Source organism: Sus scrofa, chromosome 4, assembly GCF_054392235.1.
Source record: "Sus scrofa isolate SSC_HxYL_T2T_F1_AM1 chromosome 4, Sscrofa_HxYL_maternal_Yorkshire_Landrace_v2.0, whole genome shotgun sequence".
NCBI classification, from domain to species: Eukaryota; Metazoa; Chordata; class Mammalia; order Artiodactyla; family Suidae; genus Sus; species Sus scrofa.
This window is the reverse complement of record NC_139386.1, coordinates 84,971,893-84,995,161: the sequence shown is the minus strand read 5'-3', so window position 1 is coordinate 84,995,161 and position 23,269 is coordinate 84,971,893. Positions and strand designations below refer to the sequence as shown.

The following is a 23,269-nucleotide window of genomic DNA, read 5'->3' as shown; positions in this document are numbered from 1 at the left end:
CTTCTACCTCTCCCCCTACCTCTCTCCCACTTTCTTCTCCTCCCTCAAGGACATTCCTGTTCTTTTTTTCCTTCCTCCTCCAAGGCCTCTCCTCCTCTCTCTTCTTCCTGTTTAGCTCCTCCTCATTGGTGAGGTACTTTTGCCTAAATGCTCTGACCCAGTCCTCCACCTCACTTTCACCTTCCTGTCAGAATTACATAGGAACCAGTTGCCCTGTGAAGTTGTAATTTTAAACCCCTATTTCCCTGTAAAGTTTTGGACTGTTTGTTCTAGTTCTGTGAAAAATGTCATGGGTAATTTGATAGAGATTGCATTGAATCTGCCGATTGCTTTATGTAGTATGGCCATTTTTACAATATTAATTTTTCCAACCCTGGAGCATGGAATATCTTTCCATTTCTTTACTTCTTCTTTCATTTCCTTGATTAATGTTTTATAGTTCTCTGCATATAAGTCTTTTACCTCCTTGGTCAGGTGTAATACATTTGAGTTTAACTCTACCATTTTACTATTCTCTTTTTGTTTTTGTTTCTTTTTTTTTTTTTTTTTTGCTGTCATTATTTATTCTTCCATTATTTTTAGCGGTTAATTTGGACATGTACAACATACATCCTTGACTTACAAAAGGCTGATAGAAATTAATACTTTGACATTTTCTACACATGCAAGTACCTTGAAACTTTAATTCCTTTACTCCTATCCTTTTTTTTTTTTTTTTTTTTTTTTTTTGCTTCTGGAGGCATATGTTTTGATTTATATGTATCCCTTATCACGACAAGATATCATAATCCCCATGTTATTATTTATTTAGTTAAATATCTGCCCTTTCCATTTCTCTTTATCCTATTTTAACTTCTTTTTATTTCTTCTTGCATTTCCATGCTTCTATCTAAGATCATTTTTATTCTGCATGGATAATTCCCATTACAATCTCTTTTAGTGAAGTTTTGATGAAGAATCTAAGTATTTGATTGTTTTTAAATTTCTTTCTTTTGCTTTAATTTTGAAAGATAATTTTTGAGGTACAAAATTTGAAATAAAAAATTCTTTTCCTTCATGTATTTCAATACGATTTCCATTATTTATTGGCTTCCATTATTTTGACTGAGACATCAATTGTTATTCTCCTTGTTTCTTCTTTGAAAAAAATTTTTTTTCTTCTTGCTGCAGCCATGACATATGGAAGTTCCAGGGACAGGGATCAAATCCGAGCCACAGCTGTGGCCTACACCACAGCTTCAGCAACACCAGATCCTGTACCAGGCGGGTACTTCCAGAGACAAGCTGAATCATTAACCCACTGTGCCACAGCGGGAACTCACAAAATATTTTTTATCTGGCTGCTTTTAAGATTTTTCTCTTTTTCTTTGGTTTTTAGTAGATTTATTATAGTGTTCCTTGGTGTCATTTTCTTATTTTCTTACTAGTCATTCATAGCATTACTTGAATCTGTGCCTTGTGATTTTCCAGCAGTTTTGGAAAATTGTCAACCATTGTCTCTTCAAATATCATTTGTACCTCATCTCTTTCTTCATCTAGGACTGCTATTATATTTTACCATTCTTTCTATGTTCTATATGTTTCTTATCCTCTGTATTTTACTTTTTCTCTATATACTTTATTCTAGATTTTTTTTTACTGCCTTATCTTCCAGTTCACTAATATTATCTTGACTATATCTAATCTGGTCTTAAACCTGTTTATTGATCTTTAAAATTTATTTATTTTACTTTTTATTTTAGAATTCCAATTTAATTATTTGTATAGATTGCAGTTATCTGCTAAATCTTTTTATCTTGTCCTGTGTCTTCTTGAAAAGATTAGTCATAGTTATTTATTTATTTTATTTTATTTAATTATTAAAATTTTTGTTTGTTTGTTTTTTTTAGGGCCCACCCACAGCATATGGAGGTTCCCGGGCTAGGGGTCGAATCTGAGCTACAGTTGCAAGCTAACACCACAGGCATAGCAACACCAGATCCAAGCTGCATTTGCAACCTACACCACAGCTCACGGCAACATGGATCCTTAACCTACTGAGCAAGGCCAGGGGTCAAACCTGAAACCTCATGGTTCCTAGTTGGATTTGTTTCCACTGCACCATGACGGGAACTCCTATTTTTATTTTTTTAAAACATGTCAATTTTATTTATGATCAGATAATGATGAAAATAAAAGCAAAGGCTGCTCTTTTCTGGGTACTAGGCATCATCTGCTTTCAAGCAGTGATAGTCATAGTTTATTTAAAACTCATGTCTCATAACTCTAATAAATGTTTTTCCTACAGGTCTTTTAAATTTTTCTCCTTGAGTGTTTTTTTTTTTTTTTTTTCTCTTTATTTTTGATCATTTGGTCTTGCTTACTGGAATGTCTATTATTTTATTCAATGCCAGCCTTAAGTATGGGACATTTTAAAGGTAGTTGGAGGTTTTGATAGTGTTATCTCCCTGCACAGAGCATTTACTTTGCTTTTGGTTGGCCATTGGCCTACACAGATCACTTTATATTAACCTGGGATTAAACTGACTCTAGAGTTTGTTTCAGTCTCTGTTAGGGTTGATTTTGTTCATTCTTACTCTTAGTTTGCGGACCTTGAGGGGTCCCAAATGGAAGCTTTTTATTTACCAAATACTGAACACCTTCACAGTCTCCAAATCTAATTTTTGTTCCTTCAATTCCATAAAACTGCTGAAAGCTTCCCTCAGTTTATTATTTTCTTGGCTGCTTTTAAATTGGGAGATAACTTGATGGGAAAACCAACACCAAATATTAGGCTCATTTCTCTAGTTTTCTTTTATTTTGAAGTTCTTGAACCCTCAATTATTTGTTGCTTTATAGCTTTCCAGTGCCATAAAAAATTTTAGGAGTTGCCACTGTGGCATAAGGGGTTAAGAATCCAACACTGTCTATGCAGCATCTTAGGCTGCTGCTGAGGCATGGGGTTGATCCCTGGCCCAACAAAGTGGGTTAAGGATCTGGCATTGATGCAGCTGGGGCCTAGGTCACAGTTGCGGCTCATATTCCATCCCTGGCCCGGGAACTTCCATATGCTGCTGGTGTGGCCAAAAAAAGGTTTTTTTTCCAATTTAACCAGCTTTTCAAGTTGCTACTGTTGGAATGTTGGTCACATATAAGCTGTATTTCATTACTAGAAGTGAAAGTTAACAACTGCTGTATATATTGTCACCCTAAAGTCTATTATATCTAATTGCAGTAAGCACTTTTTAATATAGTTTTAAGCTCACTAACTTAAAGGATGACAATACTCAAATTAATACTTAGAAATGATCTTTTTAAAGTGAAACTAAATATATGAGATTTCTTTTTCAGATTGCTAAATGGATTTTTTTCTTTTAAATTTAAACTACTTACACTTTTCACTCTTTGAAATAATGCAGTGATCAACATTTTTGGATATATACCTGATTTTTTTCCTGAATAGGCTTATAATGGCATAATTCCTTGGTCAATTATAAATATTTTAAAAGTTCTGCCACATTTTTGTCCTATTGTCTCCTGAAAACTTTGGCTATTTGCATGCTAATAATTAGCCTTAATTTTATGTGCATACATATAACTTTGTACTTTCCTAATTTAAGAAGAAATGAGAAAATATTTTTATCCTGGAAAATATTTTTCCCTATCCATCTAGCCATAAAATTTTATAAAGGGAATTTTTATTTTATTTTTCACACACAACAAAAGATCTCTTTGAGCTTGATTCAAAATATATTAAATTTTATCCATAAAGATTTTTTATTCCTAGCAACATGTTTGAGTTTATATCAAAGCGGGAGTTCCCATGAAATTCATGTTGTAACATTAAATGCTCCAATAATTGCTGAAGTAGAGGTCTGGTATGCAAAGTCTAACAACTAGAAAGGTACTTAAAATTTTGCACATGGTTTTAAGAACTCCATGTCATCTAGGTGACATGAGAGTGCTCATGCTTCTCCTATTGCCACCCATTGGGAAATCACCATTTGAATATGTTTAGTAAGAGTCAGATATGGCTTGGTTTGGTTCACAGAAGGTAGAAGAGACTTGGGTTCTGAATTGTGGAATGACAGGACCAAACATTGTGTGGCTACCTTTTTAAAAGCTATAAGAATATGGGGTGGCCTAGGGCACTTTAGCAGGGGAGACTGACTTCAAGTTACCAGACACGTCTATTATGAAGTGTTGAAAGGAGAAAGAAAAACAAATAATAAAGTTACAAAATAAAGTTTATTTTATCAAAATTAAAACTACTTCCCTCTCTCCACTTCAGAGCAAGCTTGAGATGGAGCAGTCTGAGGATTACATTGCTATATCCCTTAGCAGTTAGTTCCACAGCAGGAGGTGCCTGCTACAGACAAAATTATAGGGTTAGGAATGTTCACAGTTCAGCAACCTGATTGGCTGACTATTCCTTAGGGCTTTCGAATGAAATATTTATACATCTAAATGGGAGCAAAGAAAGGAAAATGGTTCATAAAGAGAGTCCCAGAGCATGTATTATTAAAATAACAGTTGGAAATATTATATTTTTGAAACATTCTTTCTATAAAAAGTCTTTTGAAGTATGTTTTGATAGGATAAACTGAGCCAAAAGTAGAGGAGAGAGAGAAAGAGAGAAAAAAAGGTTTTATTTTCAAATGTTTAGTGTCAGCAGTGTACAAAGTTAGCACTTTCCAAAAATGGCATGTCTCAAAATGCACTGCAGCACAATGTGTTTGCAAAGTCTCTACTTTACATAACAGTCCCAGAGGATGAATAATTCAGAAAACACTTGATTGTCAGTATTCAGTTTGTATGTATAGTCTTCTGAATCCTGACCTCTGAAATCTTTACAGAGAGTGTATTGCTGTCTCCTTACCAAATTTTTCATGTTTCCTAAACTGATTGAAACCTAAGGTAAGATTTAGGGCATTGTCTCATAAGAGCTGTTGGCCACCTCATATTTGCTGAGATTTTGGTAATAAGAAGATTAAGATTGTGGATTTTATGCCACATGGCCAATATTGCTGGATCATCTAGTCAGGGTTTAAAGAATAAAAATATAGGCATGAAATGCAAGGCAAAAAGCAAGAAAGCCAGGCTGAAAGCCAAATGAAAAGTTCATCACACTTGCTTTATTTTCTTCTACATGGGAGCTTGTACCCTTGACAAAATCAATAGTTCAGAATTATCCGGTTCTTTCCAGGAAAAATACACCATTACTAAGCCATCAATTTGAAGTGCTCCATGGTCAGTCCAATTTCTCCATCATTTAGCCCTCAAGACATAATTCAGTTATCCTACTATTCTCAGCTATTAACTGGATCTGTTATATGATGATGTGATTTATTGCATGGCAACTGGCAGTTACTGTGGCCAAGCAAAGAGAGAATTCACAGGAACACAATTATTTTGACCTTGTATCCAGACACAATGTGTAGCTGGGACAGGGCTCTGAATGTAATTTCTGTTTGAATCTATTCTTAAAATTAACAACAGGGAGACTAGTCTGGGAGAAGGGATAAAGATTTTATGATGTGATAAATAAGGGACATTCACTCCCATTTAAGTCCAGGCTATTGATACTTGCTGATCAGGTGATCTAGGGATTGCTAAGAGTTTGAGGATTTAGTTTTTGTATATAGGTCCTGAGCATCAAACAATGGCCAGTTGGCAAAGGATAAAGATCCAGTCATCTATGATTTCTGGAAAAATCAGAGTGGAGCAATCAGACAGCAAACTCTGCCAAAAAGAAGTGAGAAAGAGAAAAAAAAGCAAGGGACTCACTCTTACCCACCAGTGGAGTCACCCGAGAGCAAAGCAAGGACATGCTTTAGTAATGGCTCCATAGACGACAGCATCTGCTTGGAGAGTTGACTCAGGGAAGCATAGAAGCTCAGGGTTCCAGGCAGCAGTGGAGAGGACTCTTGGCAGAGCTACTTCCTGTACCTCATTTGATCATAGAGCTCAGGCTTGGAAAGGTTTTCACCAGTCTGTGGTTTCCTGGTCATGCGTCAGTACATTCTGGCTGTAACACTTCACTTCCTTCAGGCCAGCCCCTCCACCAATGGCTCCCAGCTCCATGGTTCACTTTCTCCAGCTTTGAACTAGATTCCAAGGACACTGCTGGCTGCAGCAAGAACCTTGAATGAGAGGCTTACAGCTGGAATATTAGCTCTCTCCTACTTGCAACAGGGATTGTTCCTAAGTGGAAAATAATAGGTTTAATGAAGTCACACAAAAAGACCACAGAAGGAGTTTTTTGGCACATCAGATTAAGCATCTGGTGTTATCACTGCAGCAGGTCAGGTCGCTACAGTGGTGCAGGTTCAATCCCTGGCCCAGGAAATTTCACATTGGTTTCACAGCCAAACAAAACAAACCCCAAAAAGTCCACTGAAGCATTGAAGCATAGAATATTATAGGGTTCCCACACAATCTTTTTTCAAAGACAGTCTCCAGAATAGAATCACCTGGGCAACTAGTTAAAATACAGAGATTCTCAATCCAATCTCAGATCTTCTAGCCCTAAGTGGAGACTGGGAATCTGTGTTCCTAAGACTCTCCTTCATGATGCGGCTTGGATTCCGCATTGCTGTAGACTGGCAGCTGCAGCTCCAATTTGACCCCTAGCCTGGGAAATTCCATATGCTTCAAGTGGAGCCCTAAAAAGGAAAAAAAAAGAAGAAGAAGAAGAAGAATCTCCTTCACAATGCTGACATATTGTAACTGTCTAGTATAATACACCTAATTTTATAAATTCAGAAACTCAGGCCCAAAAATATTAGCTTTGCTAAAGTAAAACAGATTCTAACTATGCTCCTAACCATGCTATGTCCTTGTGTGTTTTGACCCCATGTACAAAAGAGAACCCATTCTGTTTACACAGGGCCCCTTTTAAATGCCTCTACCCTCAATTCAGGTTATATTAGAAAAATATGTAAGTTCAGAACAGTTATCAGAAAAGGTAATTCTTTTGTTCATCTGTTTTGGGTGAGGAGGTTTACATAAAGGGAGCTGAAACACTGGCAGCTTGGATAGCTCACATATACAAAAAAAAAAGGAATTCCTCAGTCACTTTAGTGAATCATCATTACATACAGTCATTCAAAAATGTTAGGGTTATCTATAGAAAAAGGCTTCTGCTGGGTGATCTGGGGATTGGTATAGTGTAGGAAGGACTGAACAGAAGACCAAAGAATTTTCCAAAGAAAATGAATGATTTTCCTCTGGGTACTGAATGGTCTTAAAAATACTACAATTTGCAATGGATAAGAACCACTGTAAGCTGAAAACAGTACCAGAAATAATATATGCTTTTACCATTCACATATTTACAGATCAGAGTCTAGATTGAACCATACCAGGAGTCACAGACTATCTCAGAGAAGTTATAATCCCATGTGATTAAATATTAGTGGTAAATGCATGGAAGACATTTTTTAAAGAGAACAAGAATAAAAATTGTGGTTGGTAATAAAGTTTTTTGGAGTCAGATATGTATGAATCGAAATCCCAAATCTACCACTGACTAGCTGTGTGGCCTTGAGGAAATTATTTAACTTCCTTGAGTCTAATTTCCTCATCTATAAAATGAAGCCTGACAGGGCCCTTAAAAATATTAAAGCATAGTGGGAGGTGGAGTGGGGAGTACTTGGCCAGGGGGTGTGCTTAGGCTATTGAAGAAAACAAAAGGCAAAGGGGAAAATGCAGGTGAATCAAGATTATCCAAGGAAAAACACATCTAGACTAATAAAACCCAACGAGTAACAAAATAAAAATATTTGTGTGATAATTAATCTAAAAATTCAAGCTGAGTTTTGTCATTAAATTCCCAGAATCTAGTGCCCATAGACATGCCCAAGGAATATGTAAAGACTGTTGAAGAAAGCTATAATACATGCATTGGATCAGCTCCATGAAATTAAGAATTTTATCTCTTTTGTTTACTCCTGATTTCAGAATTTAATGAAATGAACAAATGAATGGGTGGAATCTAGTAAGAGCCAAAAGCCTTGATACCTCAATAAGGAGGAGATCAATGAACATGTAATAAATATATTAATACCTCTGTACTTAAGGGTGATGGTTTATCCTGTATGCAACTGTGCCATTTCTGTGAGATGAAGGAAGTTGCCCAATTATGGTGCCAAAATGTCTTGAACTCAACATTGATACCAATGAAATTGAAGAACAGTTACTATCTCAAGTTAGATGACAAGAAAGCCAAAAGTTTGCTCTAAATATCTCCAAACTATTGCTGTAATGTAATGAAGACTTGGATAGCTGCTGGAAGTAGATAGCAATTTAATAAATCCTTGTATGAGAATTTAAGTTCAATGTCATTAACTTTTAGAAAGAAAAGAAGGGAGTTCCCGTCGTGACCCAGTGGTTAACGAATCCGACTAGGAACCATGAGGTTGCGGGTTCGGTCCCTGCCCTTGCTTGGTGGGTTAACGATCCGGCGTTGCAGTGAGCTGCGGTGTTGGTTGCAGACGCGGCTCGGATCCCGTGTTGCTGTGGCTGTGGGGTAGGCCGGTGGCTACAGCTCTGATTCGACCCCTAGCCTGGGAACCTCCATATGCCGTGGGAGCAGCCCAAGAAATAGCAAAAAGACAAAAAAAAAAAAAAAAAAAAAAAGGGAAAAGGGAAGGAGGAAGGAATCAAAAAAGGGAAAAGAAAGAAAGACAGAAGGAAAGGGAGTTCCCTGGTGGCCTAGAAGTTAAGGATTCCATGTTGTCACTGCTGTGGCTTGGGCTCAGTCCCTGGCCTGGGAACTTTCTCATGTAGTGGGAACGCCCTCCCCCGCAAAAGAAGACTTTTTTTAAAAAGAGGAAGTGAGGGAGGAAAATAAAACCAACAAAGAGAGCATAGACTCATATACTTAAACCAAACTGTAATAAGCCGAGTAGTGTAGTTCTTTTCTTTTCTTTTTTCTTTTTTCTTTTTTTTTTTTTTTTTTTGGTCTTTTTGCCATTTCTTGGGCTGCTCCCATGGCATATGGAGGTTCCGAGGATAGGGGTTGAATCGGAGCCTCAGCTGCCGGCCTACGCCAGAGCCACAGCAACGTGGGATCCGAGCCACATCTGCAACCTACACCACAGCTCTCAGCAACACCGGATCTTTAACCCACTGAGCAAGGCCAGGGATTGAACCCACAACCTCATGGTTCCTAGTCGGATTGGTTAACCACTGAGCCACGACGGGAACTCCTGTAGTTATTTTCTAATTTACTTTCTCTAAAATATCCTTAGCATAACAAGTCAAGTTAGTGGCTATAAAATGAGTCAAATTGTCACAAATAACCAGACTTCCCACTCTGCAGCTGTCTGCTGTGTGCCCAGTGCCTTGGTCAGTGGAAGTGATATAGTACGCTGGTTATGAGTGCAAGCTTTTGCACAAAGTCAAGCTTTTTCTGTGACTTCAAACAAGTCATTTATTCAGACAAAACCTCAGTCATTTTTTTTTTCAAGAAGAAGATAAGAATACATAATTCATGGGAGTTCTTTGTAAAGTTTGATCCAGAATCTGGTACACTCTTAAGGCTCAAAAAAAGGCTGCTATTTTCATCGTCATCGTTGTTAATATTCTTGAGATATTGAAATCTCTCAGATTTATCATTTAAAAACAAGTTATGTCATTTGGTCTTGAAAATGGTGCTGGGAAATATATTCATTGTTGGGTCTCATGGGAGAAGGATCTGAAAGCTCTAACCCCCCTGCAGGAGTTGGGATGGTGATATTCAGGTTTTATATATAACCTTAAGCTCACAAACTGTATGCAACTTTTACTATTCTTTGCAATCAACCTTGTGGTTACACAGAAAAAATTTTACCTTTTGCTGATGGAGCAATGAAAGCAAAGAAAAATAAATACTTGGCTTAGAATCATAAGATGAGCCATAATTATCATAATTCCCCAAATCCCAGTTCCATGTTCAGCCAAACAAACCAGTGTTTCCATGAGGTTTAACAGTTAGTCAAAGCTTGAGATATTTGGGACAATTTAAAACAAAATCCAAGTGTATTTTTTATTTCTTATTTGCACAGTTCAGAATGAACTGAAACAGAGGAATGGAGAACACAGGCAGTGAGTGTAGCAAAGGAAGCAAAATATCTTTTCGGTTCTGCTGTAAAAACAAAGTACATTTGATTCATGAGCTATAGGAAGATTATTCTGACAAGAGGAAACCAAAAGAGTGAGCTCAGTTTCAGAGAAAAATTATTAACATAGCCTGTATGATTACTAACGTGGTTACAAGGAGACCTAAATTTTTTAAAATAAAATGACAAATATTGAGTCAAATTCCAAGAGGCCAGAAAATAGAAGAAGGAATAATGCGACCTGACTCTGCCCATTGGTAACTGAACTGCATGATGGAAATCATGCAGTTATTCAAATGGAGATATCTAACCTAACCCTGCAAAATGGTTATAAGGGCACAATAAAAGTGGATTCTTTCGTGTGTTTTAAAACTGTAGCTGCTTAAAAAAAAGAAAGAAAGAAAGAAACCTGGGGAAAATGTAGCCCGAAATCCCGCAATAGATGTCTATTAAACACTAGGTATTAGATACTATAAAGGATTCAAAGACTTATAAGACATGAATTCTACACTTGGAAAGTTTAGTTTAGTTAGCAAAACATAAAAGGATATACTTACACAAAGATAAATCAATACATTCTTTGATAAATTAATATAAGATAGAAGACTGCTGTGGAAATTCATTCATGCTGGTGAGAGACTGCAAAAAGCCAGAATGGTCAAGGAAAACAGAATAAAAGGAAGTTGGATTTGAGATAGGATATGAAGGTTTTAAATTGGTGAAAGTGTAGGGGGATTTACATTATACCAAAAAGTCAGAAATTTACTTTATGGACACTGAGGTTAAAAATCAAAAAATGTTTGTGCAGAAATCAATCTTTTGGAAGACTCATCTAGCAAAAGTGTTTCTAAGCAAGAAGACACATTAGAAGACATTTTGATAGTTCAGCTATAATGACAAGAACCTGAAATACAGTGAGGGTTGTGGGAATTAAAATTAAACAAAGTACATAAGGTCCTTGTGAGAAGTTTTTTGAAAAAAATATCCAAAGTCTGACAATTGATTAGGGGGAGAAAGTAAAGGTCAAGATAAAAATTAGGCAAGTGTGATTGTGTCTTTAAGCCTAAGTGTAGGAAAACATGGCACCATTTATAGACCTAGGATATCAAAAGGGGAATGTTTGGGTAACTTTTGAAAACAAAATTTTCAATACATTGCTTAGGGAGTGGTAATAGCTGTAGAAATTAGTTCTGGCAGGTACACTCAGAGATGTCACAAGAAATCAGGGGTAGGCTAGAGGAAAATCAGAGACTAGGAACCAGAGTGCCTGGGGCCATATTTGGTAAATATAATCGACTGGCTGTAAGTATGTTCTCTATCTTGTAGACAAAGCATCATCGTCTATGACATAAGCAGCCTATCAACATCATGTAGCCTAAAGAATATGAACAGCAAAATTTGCTTAGATGGTACCAAAACCCTGGTGCCCTCATATCTTTCAGAGTGTATATGGAATATGACAACAGAATAACTTTTGTTATAGTGCATTGTAAGAATGGTGATGTATATCCTAATAACCGATGACAAATACCTTAAAAATTGTGGTAGGCAGAATGATGGTCCCCTCCAAGATGTTTATGTTCTAATCCTTGGAACCTAGGAGCATGCCACTTTACATTGCCAAAGGGACTTTGCAGAGTTAATAAAGTTAAGAATCTTGAGATGGTGAGATTATCCTGGATTATCCGGGTGGTCCCAGTATAATCACAAGATAATCTTTTAGTGGAAAAGTGGAGCAGGAGAATCAGAATCAGAAAGGGATTTGAAGATGTTATGCTTCTAACTTTGGAGATGGAGAAAGTGGCCAAGAGCCAAGGAATGCAAGCGACCTCCAAAAGCTGGAAAAGGCAAAGAAATAGATTCTCCCCTAGAGCCTCTAAAAGGAATGTGGTGCTGTCAACACCTTGATATTGCCCAGGGAGACTTTTATTGAACTTCTGACCCTCAGAACTGTGAGATAAAAAAAAAACGTTAAAGCCACTAAGTTTGTGGCAACTTGTTAGAAACAATAGAAAACTCATACAATAAAGTTACATACATTTTCTGAGAAATACTTGCTCATTGTAGAAAATATGGAAACCATAAAAATATTTTTAATAATGTAAAGATTAAATTACTTTTCTGACCATGACAGAATAACTGGTACCTGATTTACCTTCCTGCTAAAAAAAAAAAAAACCTCAAAAATTGGACAAAAATATAAGAAATATAAAAAACAACTGTTATCAGACACAGAACTTTACAAGAAGTGAGGAAAATGAAATGAGCTCTATAATCTCCAGCTTTCTTCCTGAAAACACTTTTGAGACCATATAGTATTTTAATCATCCAAAATAGAAAGACTTATTTGAACACCCATATCATGGAGTAGAGACTCAAGTTAAAAATATATATGTAATTATTATGTATGTTATTATATATATAAATTATAAAATATATATTAAAAATTTTTTAAGATGGAGTTCCCTTTTGCTCAACCTGTCACTGCTGTGGTTCTGGGTATAGCTTTGGTACAGATGCAATCCCTGGCCCAGGAACTTCCCCATGCCACAGGTATGGTCAAAAAATTAAAACATTTTTTTAAAAATAAAGCAGTTTAGGAGTTCCCGTCGTGGCGCAGCGGTTAACGAATCCGACTAGGAACCATGAGGTTGCAGGTTCGATCCCTGCCCTTGCTCAGTGGGTTAACCATCTGGCGTTGCTGTGAGCTGTGGTATAGGTTGCAGACGCAGCTCAGATTCCGCATTGCTGTGGCTCTGGCGTAGGCTGGCAGCTACAGCTCCAATTGGACCCCTAGCCTGGGAACCTCCATATGCCTCAGGAGAGGCCCAAGAAATGGCAAAAAGACAAAAAAAATTAAAAAAAAAATAAAGCAGTTTACACCTTAGTTGTAGGATGAAATTAACTGAAGGAGAGGCAGCTTTAGACTTCCACTAAGAAAGCCTTAAAGAGTAAAGCAGAATCTCAATTAATCTAACTGGCACTCAAAACAAAATTCAGCATTCTTTAAAGGAAGGAAACATTCAGGGAGCCTTATTGAATTTGCTATCTCAGCTTCCCCTCATGGGTCTCACAGAGCCTAATAATATTAGGCTAATAAGAGAAAGGGGAAAGGAAGAGGAGAGAATCAAAAGGCTAGTCTTAGGGTGGAAATTTTTAAAACCTTTTTAAGGAATATGGTGAATAAAGCAAATATGAATAGGGACAAATCAAAGAAGAAACAGAAGAGTCACAGGATTCATCCCAGCAGGGTGGAAATTGTTAAATGGTTACTAAAAAATAGAATGAACAAAACAGACATTGACAGGGTTAAAACAAAGGCTTTAGTACAACACTATCAAAGGTTGGGTGGAACAAAGGAACAAAGGAAATTCCTGCTGGTCCTTAAAAAAAAAGAAGAAAACAAAATGCCCAAATTTATCAGTATAATATTCGCAATGTCCAGTAAGTAATCAAAAAGGACTAAATAAACAAAGAAACTTGGAAATACAACCCATAATCAAAAGAAAAATGAATCAATAGGAACAGATGCAGAAATGATAGAGATGATTAAAATATTTTATTTTAATAAAAATAACCCTTACAAATATGATCATGAATTTAAAGTAAAACAGGAACATAAGAACAAGAGAAGTGGAAATGGTAAATAAGAATCACACTGAATGTCTAGAGATTCTAAATATGCAGAGTTAATAATAGAGTTTCAAAAATACGTGAAATAAAAACCCATAGAAATGAAATGAGAAATAGAAAAATCTACAATGATAACTGAATGCAAAAACGATTCTGTCTTACTAATAAAACAAGATGAAAAAACATCAGTCTGGAAGGTTTAAACAACACTACCAAACAACTTGAAACAATTTGACATATACCAGCAATGGCAGGATAGAATTCCTTTCAAGTACAAAGGAATGTCTAGATAAACCATATACTGAACTATAAAGTACATCTAGATAAACTAAAAAGGATTAAAGTCATTCAGAGTATGACCTCAACAAAATCAAATAATAAATTAATAACAGAAGATTTATAAAACATCCCCACATATTTGGAAATTAAACAACATACTTCTCAATAATCAATGAATTAAATAAGAAAATTGCAAAGCAAATAATATAATATTCAATTTTATGACAATGAAAACAGTATACCTGAATTTGTGGGATGCAGCTAAAGCAGTGCCTGGAAATAAATGTATAGCTTTAGAGCATATATTAGAAACAAAAAAGAATAAGGAGATTTTAAGGTTTCATTTTAAGGAGCTAGAAAAAGATGAGACTATTGAGCATTAAAGAAATATGAAGAATAAAATAATAAAAACAAGAGCAAAAATCAGTGAAATAGAGAAGAGAAAATCAATAGAGAAAAAGTAAACATTTAAGAGTGACTTCTTTAAAAGGATCCATAAAATTTACAAACATCTAGCTAGGCCGATGAAGAAGACAGGGATTTCCATTTACCACAATGAAAAAAATATTAAATTTACTTAATTTTTAACATTTATAAAACCAAACTCGGCTCTTTAAATATCATTAGAAAATTAAAATGCAAGCTATAGATATATTATGATAATACTATATCAGGTAATATGAATATATATATGGTTTATGGCATATACATATATATATATATCTTATACAGTAAAAAAAATCTGTTTCAAAGATGGTTAAAAATTTGAACAGACTTTTGTAAAAGAAAAAATATACATGACTAAGTAAGCAAAAATATGTCCCACATAATCAGTAATCAGGGAAACCCACAATGAAGCATTAGTACACATGCATTTAGACTGGTTAAAAAAATTAAACTGGTCAATGTTCATTGGTCTTATGGATGAAAAGCTACAGAAGCTCTCATACATTGATGGTAGAAGTGTAAAAGAGTACATTTCTTTAGAATACAGTTTGATGATTTGTATTAAATTAAAGTATACTTACTATTTGACCAGTGATTACATTTCTAGATATTTACAATAAAAGCTGAAAACATATGTCCACCAAATGTCTTGTGTACAAATGTTCATAACAGCTTTATTTTTAATGACCTCAAACTGGAAACAACCTAAAGGTCTATTAACAGGTTAATGGAAAAACAAATTATGAATACTACTCAGCCAAAAAAAATAAAAGAGGAATGAACTACTACCACATTCCAGAACATGGAGTTTCAATGCCATTACACAAACTGAAAAAAGCCAGGAAAAAAAAAGAGTACGTGCACTTACATTATATGTACTTTCCATTATTCTGTTGTATACTCCAGCATATGAAATCTAGAGTAGTCAAAACGAATTTCAATTTTTGTTCTAATTACTTCTAACTTTTCAAATTTTTTTTTTAACGGCTACACTTGTGGCATATCAGGTTTCTGCCATCCTACAACACAGTCACAGCAATGCCAGATCCAGCTGCAGCTGCCATCCTACAACACAGCCACAGCAATGCCAGATCCAGCTGCAGCTGCCATCCTACAACACAGCCACAGCAATGCCAGATCCAGCTGTGTCTGCCACTTACACCTCAGCTCGTGGAAACACTGGATCATTAACCCACTGAGCAAGGCCAGGGACTGAACCCGCATCATCATGGATACTAGTCAGGTTCTTAACCCACTGAGCCACAACTGGAACTCCTTGTTAAGTGAAAGCTTGCGTGAATAGGGATAAGGAATTTTCAATTGCTTACAAAAAATCCTGGAGGAAAGGAAAATAATTTAAGACTGTGTATTGTGACAAGAGGAAACCAAAGCAAAGCAAAGCAAACGACTCTTGAAGAATAAGTAAAATGTCTACTAGGGCTGTTTAAATAGTTAGCTGAGTTGTATTTAAGTTGTCATAAGCTTGTGATGAAAACACAACACTTATCTCCCATTTTTCCACAAAATCTTTAGTTAAATCTATAATGCATGAGTGGTGGTGGGAAATGTGAAATGGGCTGATTTCTACAATAAATCTGACGATGGAAACTCAGAGTCAAACAATAAAGCACTTAACAAACAAATTTAAGAAAAGGTACTTCCTGGGATTCTTCCTTTCTTAGGCATAGATAAAACTGTAAAAAGAGGATTCACTATACATGATTAGGAATATGCTACTTTTAACTTACATTATATCTCTTCAGAGTCACATAAGAGATTTATAAAGAAAATTAATTTTGTCATGGAGGACAGAACAGAATAAACAAAAGAACTGGAGGTAAATGATGACTTAAGCTCTTAAGATTTATAAACCGTTCAGATAGTAAGTCCGCAAACTTGAAAAGTATATTGGAAATAGCAGACTAAAGTCATGATTAATGAAGACTATTCAACATGATCATGTTCTCTATTTTAAAATTTTATTTTAAAATCAATTTAGTTCCTCCTTTATTCAGACGAGGTAAGGCCAAGAACATTGTCTATATAGGATCTCTGTAGGAAGACAGTTTTCTCTTTAGCATAATAATACATTTTACAGATACTTAAATTAGGGTACTAGTAAAAAATCAGGATGATTACTTATTGGTTCAAGGTTTCTGTCTAATGAAACAAAGTTGCATTTTCTGGATTCTAAGATGCCTTTGACTAGCATATGCACCATTAATCAATGAAAATTGTGGGCACAAAAATATAAATATATTTACTAAATGTTCACACTGAATATGTTATGCATTCCAACTATGGAAAAAGTCAACTATGGGCAAAGTGCATGCTATCATTGAGGAAATACTTTGAAAATAGAAGATTTGAATTCAGTGAATTCATTTTTTACTGGTTTTGAAACCTGTATCAAAACATTAGATCTTTTTGGCTCTCGGTTGTCTAATTCTTCAGAGACCATTCTCTTCTCCCCTGTAAGGTGGAAGAAGAGAAGGAGTTATGAAGGGAAGAGCAGATCAGATGATCTTTGATGGATCATTCTAGCTCTAAGGCTCTAAGACTAGGGTTCCATGTTTCTTGATAGTATAGTTACTGAAAGGGAGGAGATTCTAATTTAATTAATTCATACAAGTACTTTCATTGATTTTCATTCTCGTCTAAATATTTATCAAAATTCTTAAGAGAATATCTACCTTTGGAGCCTCTGATTTTGAGAAGGCCCTTGAAGTTGTCGATTTTAGGAGTTTGTAAGTCATTCTTTCTTCATAAAATCTTTGACGACAAGCTCCAATAGCTAAAGTAGACACAGCTTCCAATGAGCAGGACGGCAGCTCTACTTCTAATAAGTTAATCCAATGGTTTTTGTCATGAGCAAAACAAGAAATCATGTTTTTAATCATACTAAAAGGTCTCTGCATCTTGTTAACATCTGGAGTTCAATCACTTCTGTGCTAAAAACCGGGGAATGCTTCAGCAGGGCATAAATCTTGCCCCTCATTGTACATGCGATCCAGATGCTGCAGGAGAATTAACATTCGTTTGTAACACATCTGGTGTCGGCAGCTTTGAGTAAACTCTAATAGAAAGAGTGCGGAACTAATGTGGCATTACACCTTCCCTCGGGCCAGGGGTTCTAGACTGAAGGTAAAAGCCTGCAGGTGTCCCTTGGGGCTGAGCAATAAACTGCACTAATCAGCTCTGGCATTGTGTTAAGTGCAGAGTGTTTTGAATTTTCCGCAGAAATTTCACAGCCCAGTAATTCTGCATTCCAACTGTCTGCTTTTGACAACTCTTTAGATTTGCCACCATCTTGAAACTCCAAAAAAAAAGAAAGGTCCAGAGTGATTGTCGGGGTTGGCCTCTCCCAAAGATGGAAAAGGCAGATCATGACCAGAGCAGTAGTAAATGAATAACAAGACTGACCTAAATGTAGGTATAGGAAGCAGCTTGGAATATGCAGTGAAAGGCAGTCTGGTGGAGTTGAAAGAGCATGGCATTTGAATTGGGACATCTGAGCTTAAGTCCCATCTCTGGGGGAGGAAGGTGTGTATGCGTGCACACAGAAGTCCAAAACTACTGGAGTCAAATTTTCTTTCAAGGACATTTGAGAACCAAATAAGATGATGGATTTTTGTAACAAATGGATCAAATCCAAATTTCTTTGAATAGCATCTTAATTCTCTTAAAAATATAGCTTTAATTTCTAATACCCTTTCTGCTAAGCATATACTTGGGTTTTAAACTATCACAAATATCTTACTTTTTAAAGATCTGTTTCATACTTTTGTGCTTTGGAGTCTTTGTCCATGCTATTCCTATTGGTTTTAATGCTTTACTTCAGTTCATTTGCTGACCTATTTCCTACTTAGCTCTAAGTCTCCTTCTCTGCAAAGCACTTTTCTTGGAGCATATACACTGCCCATTGTTTTGTGTGCTTATCTTTCTGTCTAGACTTTCATTCTACTCCATAAGAACCTGTGAGAGAAAAGGTGGTATCTGTTGGAAGTATTTAATGAAGTCTGAGAGATACAGTTCATGTTGTTGTAAATGGCCTATGATTAAATTATTCTAGGAGAAAATTATTTGTTATAATCAAGTGATAGAGCATGAAAATGCTACTGGGTAATTGGAGGGTTTCTGTTAGGGTTTAAAAGACCATCTAGTTAACTATGAATATGTTTCATGTGTTCAGTTGGGGGTCAGGCTCTGAGGTCAGTGAAGTAAGATGCTCACACCAAGAGAGCCTCTAAAGGGATTGACATCTTCCCATCCATGCTCTGCCTGGCTCTTGTGCTCACTAAGGGAAGTTGTGGGTGAAATCATCCACCCTACTCAAAGTGTTCGTCTTTTTAAATTTGGTGCAGCATGTACAGTTGAATTATAAGAGTTGAATGTGCATATGACATGACTCCACTAATCATATGTTTTGAATTTGGTGTTTGTAACTATAAATAGAATGCCAAAAGAAGCTACTTTCTAATTTAGACTTGAAAACTGCCATACCACAAAATGAATCATATAGAATAAAATATGAGGTGAACATTGATAAATGTTTATTATCGCATTAGAAGAAAACATGTGAACTAAAAAAGTAAGGTTGACAAAAGTATTGATGTCTTTAAAGAGACAGAGTTCCAGCAGTGATAAGATCCTGATAACTCCATTGTGCATTTAGATAGCACTTATGTTTTACCCAGTACTTTCACATGTTTCATCCATTCATTTATTTGCCTTCTCTACCTACTTTGAAATAATGCCCAAGGTCAATACTAGGGAAGAAGGAAAACCAAGGAATATCATTCTAAAAATAGCCAGGCAGGATTCATCAGTTGTTCAACAGAAAAATTTTCTAACTTGTAAAGGTTTATTGAGGACAGCAAATTTGACTGAATAAGACGTATTCAATGTAGGTTGATGGATAATCTAACAGAAGACCCCACTGATGTGCAGAGAATTCACAACCAAGAGACCTTTACTATGAGAAATAATAAAGAATGCTATTTTAGGCCAAAGGAAAATAATAACAGAAATGCAAGAAACAATGAACAGTCCTGGAAAGGGTAAATATGTCAAATATATAAAAGAATATTAACTATTTAAAATAACAATAATGATAATGTCTCTGAGGCTTACAACATATAGAAGTATGTGACAAAAGCAAAAATGTTAAGAGTGAGGTAGAGAATAACAGTATATTGTTCTAAATTTCTTGCATTGTTGAAAAATACATGTATTTTTACATGTATTTAATATTTAATACATGTATTAATTTAAGATAGACTATAATAAGTTAGAGTGTGTCATAATTTTTAGGGTAACCACTAAAACAAGGACATTAAAAAGTGTAGCAAAAGTCTAACAGCGGAGATAAAGTGGAATATTTTAAAAATCGACTATTACAAAAGAAGGCAGGGAAGGTAATTTAAAAAACAGAAACAGAGGGGGAAAATAGAATACAGATAGCAAAGATGGTAGACTTAAACCCAGCTGTATCATAATTGCATTATATATAAATGAATGAAACACTCCAGATGTTTATATTGGATTTTTTTAAAATATATAATTATGGCTGCTTATAAGAAATATACCATAAGTATAAAAATACACAATGCTTAAAAAGCAAATGGATCAAAAAGAGATATACCAAGCAAGTGCTAACCAAGAGAATTAGCACGATTCTACTGATATCAAAGTAGACTTTAAGGTAAGAAGAGTTAAGAGAGATAAAGAGGGATATTTCAAAATATTAAAAGGGTCGGGAGTTCCCGTCGTGGTACAGTGGTTAACGAATTCAACTAGGAACCATGAGGTTGCAGGTTGGATCCCTGGCCCTGCTCAGTCGGTTAAGGATCTGGCGTTGCCGTGAGCTGTGGTGTGCAGACGCGGCTCGAATCCCGTGTTGCTGTGGTTCTGGCATAGGCAGGTGGCTCCAGCTCCAATTCAACCCCTAGCCTGGGAACCTCCATATGCCGTGGGAAGCGGCCCTAGAAAAGGCAAAAAGACAAAAAAAAAAAAAAAAAAAAAAAAAAAGGAAGAAAGAAAGAAAAAATTAAAAGTGTCAGTCCATTTTGAGAACACAGAATCCTGAATAATCCCTAGGAAATTTGATTTAAAAAAACAAAATGGGACAGAGAGAAGGAGCAGAGAAGAGAGAGACAGTTGGGAAGGGAGGGGAAAGGTTAGGAGGAGAGAGGAAAGGACCATCCAATTTCAAAGTAAAATGGGAGAAATCATTACAAGCATTAGAAGGATGAGAAATAGTAAAAACAAATTTACATCAATAATTTAATAACATTAAATGGGTAAAATCCTTTAAAACTACTGCTTAGTGAGGCTTATGATCAGGTGGAAGTGAACTTTTCTGGTCACCCTCTGATCAGTCTATCACAACCAAGCTGCAAGAGCTGAATGTTGCTTAGGTTCCTCCAGCCTATGGGGAACAGGGGACCTGTCGCAGACCCTGCTGTGCAGACTGCCCTTAGGCACGGTGCCAGTCCCTGTTTGCCTGGGACCAAAGGATTTCCCAAGACACAGGATGTTTAGTGGTATAGCAAGGAAAGTACCAAACGGAGACAATTCCATTACCCAATACCCTCCCCAAATCCTCCACTGGTAGAGGGGACAGGTTCCAGGGCAGTCCACATCTCTCCCGGCTGAGAGGGACCTGGTAGATGGGGACCAGTTCTAGGGCAGCCTCATGTCTCTCCATGTCTCTCCTGGTCTCTCCTCTCTCCCTTTATCTTATAGCACACCTAAATCTGGAGATGCAGCTTTGGGGAAGAACTCTTCACCCATGCATACCTGTATTTTCTAAATGGAATTTAGTGTTCATATTCCTGGTTATCTAAAGCCACCTTGGTCTTATTAAGCTTACATCCTCTACCTTCCATAAAAAGTCCTCTTACAGACCAAATATCTTTCTTAAATGTAAACACAAACAACTGAAATCCTATTCAGCTTCTGATCATGCTCTCCTTTAGTTGACTAAACCAAGATAATGGTGAAATCTTCATATTCCCATTTTTCTGTGGGTTGCATTTTTTTAATTAAGGAAAAAAGCAACAACCCCTACAATAGACTATTTTCGTTTCAGTCTTCTCTATGGTATTTTTCTGCTATTGTTCATTTGAAGTTTTCCCTTAGACAGAAACTCAATTGCTGACTGCAGAGTGATTGCATGAGAAGGAATTTAGAAAACATTTACAAATAAAATAATGGCTTAAAGAGTTTGGCCTTAATTCAATTGTAGGGTTATTGTTGCTATTACTATTTATAATTAAACAAGAATAGAAAGTACAAGACAGGAAAGGAGCGCTGGAAACTTGGTTTAATCCTTTGAGTATTAGGTCATTTAAACTTAAAAAGTCAAAAAGATACGTTTTTGTCACTGTCTTTCACTGGGGGAATTGTCTCCATTTCAGGAAACAAGTCCAGGATTATTTTGAACATGGTCAGTATTCCATCTTCCTTTTTGCTTCCACTATGTATTGAAACACTAAGTGATCAGTGAGACTGATTTGCTTTGGGCTCCTTAGAGGATTACACCTGAGTTACCTCTGAATCTCCCAATACTTAGTTCACTATAGGCACTCAAAATTGGAACTGACTTGTAGTTATCTAAATAAATTGGGACTTCCTAACTGCTTCTATCTTGGGGTTCCAGAGATTTAAGCTGTCACCTAGGTGACACTGAAAGAAACTAGGTGTCGTTGAAAACTATTTCCTTATGCTATAGGGCAATTTAATTCTTGAAATAACACACACACAGAGCACATAAATTAAGCAGAAAACATTGTCTTAACCTTGAAAGGAAAAACCCCCATATCATTGCACGTCATATTCTCAGTGAACATTTTTCAGTAAAAACAAAGTAAGAAAAGCACCAGGAAAGAGGAGCAGCTCCCTGGGAAAGAAGCAGGAGAGGAGGCTTGCATAGAAACAGGGGCTCTTAAAAAATTACAAAGATTCTCCTTAATCCAAAAAAGGGAAGAAAAAAATGGTAAATGACTTAAGTTTACAAAAATATAAACCCCTAAACGTATATGGGATGCCCTCCTAAAGAGAAAATTAGTTTATAAATAAATATTTTGATTTTTTTTTCCTGGCTTTTGTCTTTTTAGGGCTGTACCTGTGGCACAGGTTCCCAGGCTAAGGGTCAAGTTGGAGTTGCAGCTGCTGGCCTATGCCACAGCCACAGCAATGCGGGATCAGAGCTTCACCTGTGACCCACACTGCAGCTCGTGGCAACACCTGATCCTTAACCCACTGAGCGAGGCCAGAGATTGAACCTGTGTCCTCATAGATGCTAGTCAGATTCCTTTCCACTGAGCCATGATGGGAATTCCCAAAGTTTTTTTTTTTTTTTAAGTTAAAAAAAATATGACTCTTCTCCAAGTATACATCTCTGGTTAAAAGGAAAAAATGTGTTTAAGAAATATTTAGATACATTGAGAGATGATAGATTGAATAATTTATTTTAAAAAGAAATCTGGAAAATACAGAATTACATGCTGCTTTAAATTTTATTTGATCTAAGTCAGGTATTAATTAGTTAATTAGTCTGTTAATTAGTTAACTTTGCTTGGTGTACCTTTATCTCTTTTTTTTCAGACATATGTCATTTAACTTAATTTTGTAAATAACATTATTAAAAGATTCTTGTCAGATGAATGAATTCTTTCACTTGCATTTATATATTATAGACATGGTGAATTTTAATGAAAATTTGTGTTGTTGTTATCTGCTTGTCAAGAGTTTTGCTCTTCTTCCTCCTTTCCTAACTCCATGAGCTACATCACATTTCACTGTTTCCTTTACTTTTACTATAA

The 23,269-nt window shown here is 36.0% G+C and overlaps 1 long non-coding RNA gene across 3 annotated transcripts in view; it reads right to left on the bottom strand.

The window, feature by feature from the left end:
- Window positions 1-3,407: 3,407 nt before the first annotated feature.
- LOC146403906 (uncharacterized) overlaps window positions 3,408-23,269 on the bottom strand; it is a 62,283-nt gene continuing 42,421 nt past the window's right edge. For 2 of the 3 annotated variants that reach the window (XR_014843883.1, XR_014843884.1), the window contains one exon: window positions 3,408-6,183. This is a non-coding gene — a long non-coding RNA (uncharacterized LOC146403906). The remainder of the gene's footprint in view (window positions 6,184-23,269) is intronic. The other variant, XR_014843885.1, reaches the window with a different exon arrangement.